Source organism: Vulpes lagopus, chromosome 15 (assembly GCF_018345385.1).
Source record: "Vulpes lagopus strain Blue_001 chromosome 15, ASM1834538v1, whole genome shotgun sequence".
NCBI lineage: Eukaryota > Metazoa > Chordata > Mammalia > Carnivora > Canidae > Vulpes > Vulpes lagopus.
The window spans coordinates 27,190,976-27,202,123 of record NC_054838.1 but is presented as its reverse complement, the minus strand read 5'-3'; the positions used below and the strand labels follow the sequence as shown (position 1 = coordinate 27,202,123).

Genomic DNA, 11,148 nt, shown 5'->3' with positions numbered 1-11,148 from the left:
GAACTCAGAAGGTCCTGAGGCTGCAGGGCAAACTCTCGGGTTTCCAGGCAGGGCGGCTTCCGATTGATGTCCCCAGCCCCCAGCTCCGGCCCTGAGCTCCCCGTAAGATCTCTTGGTCAAGGGCGCGGACAGACGTCTTGAAACATAAACCCAGCTGGCAGAGCCTTTGTACCTCAGGGACACACAGGCAGGCGTGCATAGCCTGGCTGTGTCGTCAGACCTGCTAAGCTAGCTTCAGGAGAAAACCTACCACGGTGGGGGGTGGGGTTGGGGAGGGTGGGAGTGGGAGGGTGGGGGTGCAGTCCACAGGGGTGGGGGGTAGGGGGGAGCTGGGGATCAGAACTCAGGGAGGTAGTGACAGACCCAGGCTCCTGCTAGCTTGTCCTGGTGGGTGTTCTGGGGGGGGGGTCCCCTTCCTGACCTCAGTGTCCCCATTTGTAAACCAGAGGTGGTGAAAATTAAAGTTGGTGGTTGGGAACATTCCCCCCGCCACCACCCACACCCCCACCTCTGTGTGGGCCAGGCTGATCACAGTGGATGCAGTGAGAAGCAGTCGGAGTCCTGTCCTGTGTCAAAGGTGGAGTCATCAGGGATTTACTGTCTTTCTGGCTGTAGGGTGTTGGGCAAGGAGGGTTAAGAAGGTCGCAAGCGTTAGGTGGGGGGTACCTGAAAGCCCTGAGATGGGGATGGAGAGAGGGCTGGGGCTCAGACTCAGCCTACATGGAGACCAGGAGGTCGATTCAGTCCTGAGTAGAACGGGTGGGGAGAGGCTGAGATGCACATTTAGGCACCATCACAAAGAGGGCGGGTAGAAAGCAAAGGGGACTGAGGCCTGGGCCTGGGCCATCTTCACTTCGGTGGTCAGAGAGACGGAGGGAGGAGGAGGCAAAGGCACTGGGAACTAGCCAGGGAAAGGGGAGAGTCTCAGTGTGGCCAGACGCTGAGTGAAGCGTGTCCTCCCTGGCTGGCCCTTGGTAGGTCCCCCCAAAGAGAAGTAGTTAGTGATCACACAGGGCATCCGCGGGATAGCCACACAAGACCGAGGATGGAGGAGAACCAGACAGTGTAGCCTGAATTGCTGTGTGTGGGGGAGAAGACATGAACACGGGGGAGAGCAACCCAGCCCCCCCCCCCATGCCCAGAGCTAGCTAAGGCACCGCCTGGAGGGGCTGGGGCTGGGCAGGGCCTCGGAGCCCAGCGGGATTGGGTGAAGTGAAGACAGGCACCTGGGGGTGGGTGCCATGGACATTACCCTCACCCCAGCCAGAGCCTGGACTGATCACCAAGGGGAAGAGAGAGGGCTGTGTGGCCACCCTCCAATTCAAGTCTTGCCTGGGAGCTTGTCTCGGGGTGGCCAGAATCACAGAATCACAGGCTGGAAGGAACCTCAAGATAAGTCTTCTGGTCTCTCAATCTGTTTTGCAGATGAGGAAATTCCGAGATGGGAAGGGCCTTTCCTGTGGTTACAGAGCTGATAAGGCTGGTGGTGGGGTTGCAGGACATTCCAGGGAGAGGCTCTTGCTGGCATCTCTGCAGAAAACTTATTGAACAATCCCTTGGATTGTTCGGGAGTGTGCTGTCTCCCGAGCCCGGTGCTACTCCTGCTCCACAGCCGTCATTGGCTCCTCTCGGCCTACAAAACCAATCCCTGGTTCCCGGGTCTGGCAAAGACTGCCCCCTACTCCCACCCAGGTCATAGGTCACTCTTCCAAGCACATTTTCTGCAATCGCCCAGGCATCTCCTCTGCTCCAGCCACAAGCAGACCACTCACACACTCGTGGGTACAGAAACCTGACTGCCAGGCCTGCCTCTGGCCATCTGCTGTGCTTCATAGGCCTGGAATGGAACTCTTCCTGCTGGAGTCCTGTTCAGCTGTCATGACCCTCTCTACCAAGCCTTCCTTAGCACCCTGGGTGGAAGAGATCTCTCCTTCCACAGGCTCCCTGCAACCCTCTGAACCATTAAAGCAGCCATCACACTCAGCCACTGCTCAATCTTCCTTCAAGGCCCAGCTATCTGGTCCTCTCCCCCAGGAAGCCTTCCCTGACCGCCCTCAGCCTGGGCCTCCTCTAGGTTCCCATAGCCATTGTGCTCCTCTGCGACATTGCATTGAGCCAGGTTGTTGTACAGGTCTGTGTTGTGTCTGTGTCTCCCTCCCCCACCCATCTGGGGCCTCCTCAGGAGCTGGGACGAGCCAACGCACCTGTGGGCCCCCGGGATCTGGGAGTGGCACACCTGGGACTGAGCTCATGCCTCAGAAATGTTGGATTTGAGGGTGTTCTTTGGACCTTAACCAGGACAAGCAAATGAAGAAATCAGAGCAAGGACCCAGAATAATTCTCAGAAAGGATGATCATAATAACACAAATACTACCCTTTATTGTGCTCTTACTATGTGCTCGTCCAGAGACACCGTCTCAAGTCATGTTCACGACAAGCCCCAGGTGGGCACAGTTATGTCCATCTGGCAGGTGAGGACGGCAGGGCTCTGCAAAAGGGGTGGCTTGCCCCTGATCTCGTGGTAGGTCCACAGTGGTGCGGGGTGGGGGCCCCTCTACATCTGCCACCAGACCCAGCTCCCTTCTCATGAGTCCTCACTCCAGCCAGGTGCAGAGAGAGTGGTATAGAAGGCAAAAGACTATTCCTAGCTCAGGATGGAAGATCCAGCTGGGCCCCTGACTCAGTAGGCCTTATGCACCTGCCACTGGCCTGCACCCAGGCCAGCAATGAAGCCCTGCACCTCTCTGGCCAGCACCCAGGCAAGCAATGAAGCCCTGCACCTCTCTGGCTGGTCAGGGGCTGGGCAATCAAGAAGGGGTAGGGAACTGGTGTCTCTGCTGTTCCTCCTAGGCCAGGTCCATATTCAAAGCATGCAGCTAGGCTGAGCCTCCTCTAGGGTGAGACAGGGGTGGGGCCTCCAGCGCAAACCCCAGAACCTCAGAGCTCTGGTGTCTTAGGATCTCATTGTGTGCAGAGATTTCAAGCCATAACTTCTTGGTACCTTGGACTTTTGGAATAGAAATGTTCAAACCGTTGCCTTGGAAGCATTATAGAGGCCCCAGAACCAATAGCCATCCTTGACAATAGAGAAAGCCCGGGTATCGACCTGCAGGTAGGTGTCAGAATGTTTGCCACCAGCAGGATAGCCATGCTCCACCTCTCTCCTACCTGAGACGAGCACAGCCCCAGTGGGGCTCTGTGGGGCCCAGGAGGCCCTGGAGAGAGGGCCACTCCCCAAGGATGACAGGACCAGCTGCTCTGAGGAGGCTTCTGAACCAAGTGTGGGAGGCTGGCTGGAGACATGAGGAGGGAGACAAGAAGGCGGTGGAGAGGAAACAGGAACTCCTGAAGAGAGGGAGAGATTAGGTTGGTGGGAAAGGAGAGAGTGGACAGATAAGGGCCCCTGGGGAGGCCAGGTCAGACCAGAGAAACAACCAAGGGGGGCCTGGGCCCAGCCCTGAGCAGGCTGATGGTCTGTTGTTCCTCAGGTCACGATGGCCAGCTGCCAGGTTACACAGACCAGGCCTCCAGCAGGATGCAGGCCCCAGCCTGGGACCTCAGACCAACAGAGGATAGGTGGTGGGGGTGGTTGGGGCTTGGAGGCAGGGGGCCCAGCATGTTATCCACTCTCGTGCTGTGTGACTCCCACCAGCCACTGCCCATCTCTGGGCCTTTACAATAATAGTCTCATTTAATTCTCACAATTTTGAGAGGTAGAGCCCAGTATCTCCATTATTGATGAGGAAACGGAGGCCCAGGGAAAGAAGCAAGTGGCCCAGTTTTGTAGAGCCATAAGGGGCAGAGCAGGGATTCAAATCCCAGACTCCCTGGCTATAAGTCTGGGATGGCCACTCAAGGGAGAGAGGTACCCTGGCTGAATGGGTATTGACTGTGAGCCAGAGTGGCCGGACAGGGTGGCTCACGGGAGGGAGAGGAGACTGAGCAGTTCTGGATATCTGTCACAGGGACGGGAATGCAGTCCAGGTGCAGGTGTCGTGTGGCCGCATCAATGGCCATCAGGATGGAGCTCAGCCAACACTTTCCTGCACTGTCCTCCCCAGCTGAGGATCTCACTGTCATCACCTGGGTGCCCAGATGCCCAAGCTGCACCTGGACAGAGGGGGTGGCTGAGGGGATGAAGCACACGTGTCCCCCTTGAGTGGGCGGCCTGCACTCCTAGTTAGCGTGGCAGAGATGACTATAGTCAGAAGACAGCAGGGCTCATCTGCGGGCTTTGGGGATTTGGGGAGGGAAAATCCACCTCTCTCAAAGTGTCGGGGTTAGGGAGTAGAAAGCCTCGAAGACTTCCTGGAGGAAGAGCCATTTGCACTGGGTCTGGAAAGCTGAGTAGGATTTCAAGAGATGGGGGAAGCGGCAAAGGGCGGGGTCTGCATGAGCAAAGGCATGGCAGCCAGGTTTGCTGGGAAGAGGCCTAGAAGAGGGGTGTGGCTGGAGCTCAGGGGCCTGTGGGCACCAGGCCGCCTCGGGCCCTGGGCTGGTCCATTAGAGCCAGGGCGTCTAAGCCCACCCCCAGCAGGGTGCTAGCCAGGCTGGTCCGGCACCGCCTGCCCGCCAGGTCCCCGGCCACCCGCAGAGATGGCTGGCTTCAGGCAGAGCGATTTAACAGCCGCCCGTTTAATGGGTCCCTCTGCTCCCATAGACCAAATCAATATCCGCTCGGCTCCCCGGGCCTATGGCTGCTGAAGACATTCTTCTTATCGGCCCCTTGGTCCCCATTGCCTCACCTGCCGGGCTCCAGCGGGGGGCCGGAGGGCTGGGCCTAGGGTGGAGGGGGAGCGGAGACGGCAGATCACACAACCATCCCAGACACCCCATCCAGGCTGGCCCTGGGGCTGGCCGTGAAGACAGAGGGTCGAGAGGCCCAGGCCCCAGTGCTCCTGGACGGCGGCACAGCTGTAGTTAAAACCTAAGTGTTTATGTCTCCATCATCTCTGCATCCGTCAAAGTGTGCGGGGCTTGCAGGGGCTGTGGAGCCAGAGGCCGCCTGGGAGGTGCTGGCACAGCTGCCCATTAGGTGCCATGCCCTTGAAGGCACCTCCTAACTCGAGATTCCGATTCAGCCTTTCTCGGATTCTGGATCACCACCCAAAACGTGCCACGGTCCTGGGAGCCCAGGGCTCCAGGACGCTGGCAGTCTAGCAGCATGTCTGGAATCTAAAGAATCTCAGACTATGCCTTTGTTTCCTCCACCTGACTTGGGAGTGTCATGGTGATTTTTCTAGGGTTTATTTCGTCCTTCTTCTCCCCCAAGAGCTGGTCTCACTCGCAGTCACATCTAACCCAAGAGAAGGTGGAGCTGGCAGGCAGGAAGCCTGCTTGCTGCAGACCCTGGTTCCGTTTAACATTTCTCTGGACACTTCCAGATACAAGGATAGGTTACCATCAGCTGGTGACCCAAGGCCAGCTTCTAGGACAGGCGGCTGGTGCAATGCCTTCCCTGCAGGTGTGTGGTGGGGCTTACCTGCGGTGCTCCAAGTGCCACCCCCCAGCAGCATTCCTGCCCCTCGGGTGTTAGCTTGGGGAGCCACTCTCCTGCTAACAGTTGCTGCCCTTCCTTCCTGCTGGCCCTGAGAGCTCCTCTCCCCCAAAACAGAGACCCCATAGTCACCAGTGATGGGTCTCGGATCCTCAGGGATGGGGCAGGGGTGGCTGCTGTTGACATTCCCCGTCTGTGCCAAAGCCCAGGCTGTGTCTAACATCTGAGGCAAAAACAGACACCCCCCACCTCCAGCGCACACGCACAGCCTGCCCCCACCCCAACACGAGTCCACATCCACGCCCCCGAGACACCCACCACCCGCCCTCTCCTCTCCGTATCTGTCTCCAGAACACATCTGAAATGCACAGGCTATGCGGAGTCCTCACGGCCCAGGTAGGGTTGTGGCCTGTGAGGGGCGCCCAGCCAGGGTCTGATCTGAGCCACTGCTCCTACAAACCCGGTGACCCCGGGCAAGTCTCAGCTCCTGAGACACCGCTGGCTCAGCTGTAAAATGGGGGTGAGCACAAGCTCCTGGCCTTGGGAGAGAGCATCGAGTGGCTCACCGGGCTGGAGCCCCCGCCAGAGCTTGCCTGCCGGGCCATGTTACACAGGCTGTCCTTCCCCAAAGCTGCCCTGGGCTCGGGCTCCTGCCTCTCCCTGTGCTGCGTGCCGGGGGCACAGGAAGGCCAGTCCCAGTTCTTGGAAGCCACACCTGCCAGGGGGGGTGGGGGGGGCAGAGGAAGGACGCTGCCCCGGCTAGGAGGTCTGCTGTGGTTGGGAGCCGGCTCTGCTCTCCGCTCTCCGGCCACTGATCCCTGGCTCCGCCCTCACTGCCTGGGGACCTGGCATAAGCTGCTTCCTCCTTGAGCTTCAGATTGTGCATCTGTAAGGTGTCATGAATAGCAACACCCACCTCTCTGGATTATTGTGAGGTTCAAACTAGATAATGCGCAGCAAACACTTGGCACATCAGATGGCAAGAGTTTTTGTGTTTTAAGATTTTATTTACTCATTCATGAGAGACACAGAGAGAGAGAGAGGCAGAGACATAGGCAGAGGGAGAAGCAGGCTCCATGCAGGGAGCCCGATGTGGGACTCAACCCCGGATCCCTGGGATCACGCCCCGGGCCAAAGGCAGACGCTCAACCGCTGAGCCGCTGAGCCACCCAGGTGCCCAACGGCAAGAGTTATTTATTGGGAGCCATTGTTGCTAAATCAGAATTCAGTCAGTCATCAAACCTCCCCAGAGCCACACGTACGTACGGAGCCACACTCTGCCGGGCCCTGGGGGATCAGTGGGGCTCCAGCCCTTAGCATCTCCAGACATGGGGGGAGCAAAGTGAGCTGGGAGCCTGGGACCAGGGGCATCTCTACAGCTGGACCTGGAACGAGAAGCAGTGTCCAGGGGACTGGAGGACCCCTGGGCAGAGGGGACAGTCTGGCAGAGGCTCAGAGACTGGGAGAGCAAGGTTTCTTCCTTCAGGAGACATGCTCGCGGGGCTTTGGGGTTGTTGGAAAAGCCCAGCTCTGGGGGCTGGAGAGGGGGTGTCCCACAGGAGGCCGTGAGGAGGGCTGAGCAGCAGGGTAGCCCAGCTCCTTGATGAGGCCCTGTAACCCCATGGCTTCCGGAGCACATGGGCACCCTCTCACTCTCTCCCAACAGGCTGTGGGCCTCTGGGAAGGCTCTTCCCCACATCAAGTCCCTAGCCCCGGCCCCGCACAGTGCCCCCATGGGTACCTCAGGCTGTCCTGGGGTTCCCGAGGACCTCATCTTGTCTCCACTGTCTCCTCAGAACCCAACACAAGCCTGGCCCAAATATGGAGCAGAAGTACAAGGCCTGATGGGGTGAGGACCCCCCACCGGGTCCACTTTTGTTGTTGTTTGTTGTTTACCAAGGTTTATTGAAGATATTACAGCACAGCAGAAAGATTCAAACAGCTCCCCGTGGTGTTTTGAAATTCATCCCAACTGTAGGCTGAGTGATGACCTGCAGGTTGGACAGGCTTCCGAAGTCCAAGAGTTTCAACATCTCCTTAGTGTCAGGATCTACCTCGACAATCTCCTGACCCAGGGCTGAAACCTCGGGCATGTAATTATCCCTCCTTTCTCTCTCCTCCTCTTGCAACTTGATGGAGATGCCTCTCACCGGGCCCCGCTGACTCCGCTTCATCCCATGTGTGACATAGCTGCGATCTTGTTGCAGAGCTTCTTGTTGGGGATGATGGCAATCTCCTCGCACATGGCTTATTGGTGTGGAAGCCGTTCCCCAGGCGCGTTTAGTACTGTAGTACCCCCCCACCGCAAGGCCTGAGGTTGGGGTTCGGGTCCAGGCTCTAGGCAGGTATCGCCCATCTGGCACACAGAGAAATTTATGCTTTCTGGAGGATGCTGCCCTCCTGGTGACTGGTGCACCCAGAGGGGCAGCCGCATTCCCATCCGCCTCCAGGTTAATGCCAATTTACACCTGAGGTGAGAGGCCATTCCTTCCGCTCTGACTCCCAGGGGCTCAGACAGCAGCTGGCCCCATGGTAATCCCCAACCCCGGCCCCCGCCAACCTGTTCGTGCTCACGTTTCCTAAACACCTACTGTGTGCTGGGGCTGCTCCCCGGGGTGAGTGTGCATGGGGGCTGTCTCCCAGAGCTTGCAAGGACCTGGACCCATGGAGAGTTTGAGGCACAAGTATCAGAGCTCAGCCCCAGGACCTGGCTTCAGGGGAGCACCTGGCTGCTTGAGACTGGACGACTCTCCCCTAGAGGAAGCTTCCAAAGGGGGCACCACGGGAAGGCAGGTCATTTTAGAATCAGATCCACAGGCTCTCACATGCCTTGGCACATAGACACCTGGACTGAGCCTCTCCTGCAGGGATGAGCAATGGGCAGACACCTGCTGGATGCTCCTCACGCACTTGGCACTGTGGCACTCACACGTCCCGATAGCCTAACCTTCCTCAAAGCCCTGGGAGTCAGTCACACCATTATTACTACACAGACAACTCATCGGAGGGGACTCCAGAGCCAGGCCAAGGCTCGGCCCCACCATTTCATTCTTGGGTGACCGTGGCATCTTGTGTGTCTCAGTTTCTTCATCTGTAAAATGAGGACAATCATAGGTCCCCCCTCTACAGGATCTTGAGAGATGTAGGTGGGATCAAGGGCTCAGGACAGCCTACGGCAGAGTCCAGGCCTTGTAGATATTTGCCGTGGAGGTCATGCTGCTGGGATTGAACACTTCAGCTCTTCTTCTTTTTTTAAATTTTATTTATTTATTCATGAGAGACACACAGAGAGAGGCAGAGACACAGGCAGAGGGAGAAGCAGGCTCCATGAAGGGAGCCCAATGAGGGACTTGATCCTGGATCCCCTGTATCACACCCTGAGTCGAAGGCAGACACTCAACCACTGAGCCACCCAAGTGCCCCACCCTGGCTCTTCTGATGAGACTCCACTTTCAAGCTGGAGCCAACAGCTCATGTCCACAGGCACTCCCCTCCTGGCTTCCTGCTCGGTCCCTGCCACAATGCTGGGCAGGAGCCTTGCCTTACTGGGGTAGGAGGGACAGTATGAGTGGCATTTAGAGATGTTTTCATACAACCCTGGCCCTCCCCTGCCAAATGCCAACCTGGTAAATAGAGCTCTTCCAAGGCCTTCCATCTTTGGTAAAGGACCTCCATCTGTGTTGTCACTGGGTCCACCCACCTCCCTGCTCAGGAGGGATTGTCCTGTTTTGCAGGTGCCCTACCCACTTGCTCACAGAGGCCTAACTCTGTGGCAGGCACTGTGGAGGAGGTTCAGAGAAGCTGCCATCCCCGGGAACCCAGAAGGGGCCTTAGAAGTCACCAGCCTGTTCAGCCCTCCTGCCCCACTCCCACTCCACAGATGGGGAAACTGAGGCCCAGAGCTGCTCCAGGTCCCACGGTGTCAGAGGCAGATTCTCGGCTGGTGGCTGGCAGGGCTCTGTCCTTTTAGGGGCTGGCTGGTCCGAGCAGGGCCTTCTGTGATCAATCTCCACCACCCACCAGAAGCCAGGGCGGCCACACCACAGGGGGTCCTGGGTCCCGCCAGGCCGCCAGCCCCAGGAAGGAGAAGCCCAAATATTTAGTCTGTGCAGAAGGGAACAGGGCTCAGATCCCGGCTCGGTGGCCCTACTCCAGGCCTAGCGCCAGGAGACACATCACAGAGGGGTGTGAGCCCTATCCACCCCCCACCTTGTGTGTCCCAGGGCTCCCATCACAAATATTTTTTGCATAAATTTATTATGGTGCCTGGAATGCCATTCACTGTTGCTCCGGGTTAAGGCATCCTGTCTTCTTGCTGTGTTTCCCTTCCCTGAAGTAGGAGTAGCAATAGTGACTCAGGCAGGCACTGGGGTGTGCAGCTCACATGGAGCTTTCATACCCCCCAGCACCCTAACAGTTTTGGAAGGCAGGAGCTATTGTCCCCATTTTAGATGGGAAGTCTGGGCTCTGAGGGGTGTGAGTTGACCAGGGTTACAGAGAACCCCAGGGAGCTAGACTCAGGTCCTGGTCTGACTGCAGTCCTGGTCCTGTGCCTGGAGCTTCCCGGAGGGAGCCGGCGCTGCAGGGCTAGGTTTCAGGGCAGCTTGGCCTGTGCAGGAGGCCTCCCCATAGGTCAGAGCAGGGCCCAGCTGGGTACCAGGGGCCTCCCCTTTTTCTGTGCGGCCAGATGCTTGCCCTGCTCCCGGCCTCAAGCTTAGCTGCAGCGTGACACCCTGATCTGGGTTCCTTCGGGTCCCCTGAGGCCTCAGACTTCCTTCTCCTCATCATGCCCCAGTCCTGAGCCCCTCTGGGTTCCCATCTCCAAGATGGAAAGCCCAGCCCTTCCTTACTCTAAGTGTTAGAGATGCAAATTCGCAGGCCCCACCCCAGCTCTCCAGAATCACACACTCTGGGGAGGTAAACCCCCACCCCACCCCCCCCACCCCACCCCCCCACCCCCCCACCCCCCGCCTCCGGCCTCCCTGGCAGTGGCTATTTTAACCAGCCCTCGGGGTGACTCTGATGCTAGGGATGGGGGGTGACTGATGCTAGGGATGGGGAAGCACTGCTCTAGCACACACCCTGACCAGGCCTCTCCTGCTCAAAGCTTCTGTGGCTCCCCCAGGCCTGCAGGATAAATCCCAGCTCTCAGCCTGGCAGGGAGGACCCTCTGACCTCACCTCTGACCCCCCTGAGCCCCACAGCCTCACACAGGCCATCTCCTTCCACATCTCCCCACCAAGTCCAGCCATCTCCCCTGCCAGTCTCTAGGCTGCTTGGAAGCTTCTTTGATCCTGTGACACCCTCTGTCTCTGGGAAGTCCTGCCTGACTCCTCCAGGCAGAGAGGGCCCTAAATGGTAGCCAGAGCCTCTGAGTCTGGGTTTGTCACCCTGTGTGGTCCTGTCTCTGTGGACACCCACCTCTGCCAACTGGTCTATTTCCATACTCAGGCCCAGGGGAGGCCTCCATGAACACTGAGATGACAAGAACAGCAACAGGAGGTTTGACTGCATCAGGGATCAAGGGGTTGCATCTTCTAAACTCAGCCTGGCTGCTTAGATCATCTCTGGGGACCAGGCCCTGGGGTGCCCCCACCGCTCCTGCCTCACCTGCCTCACCTACCTCACCTGCCTCACGGTCTCTGTTTCC

The 11,148-nt window shown here is 58.2% G+C and overlaps 1 pseudogene; it reads right to left on the bottom strand.

Annotated features, from left to right (window-relative positions):
- Positions 1-7,432: 7,432 nt before the first annotated feature.
- Positions 7,433-7,778, bottom strand: LOC121476181 (annotated as a pseudogene).
- Between the last annotated feature and the right edge of the window lie 3,370 nt (positions 7,779-11,148).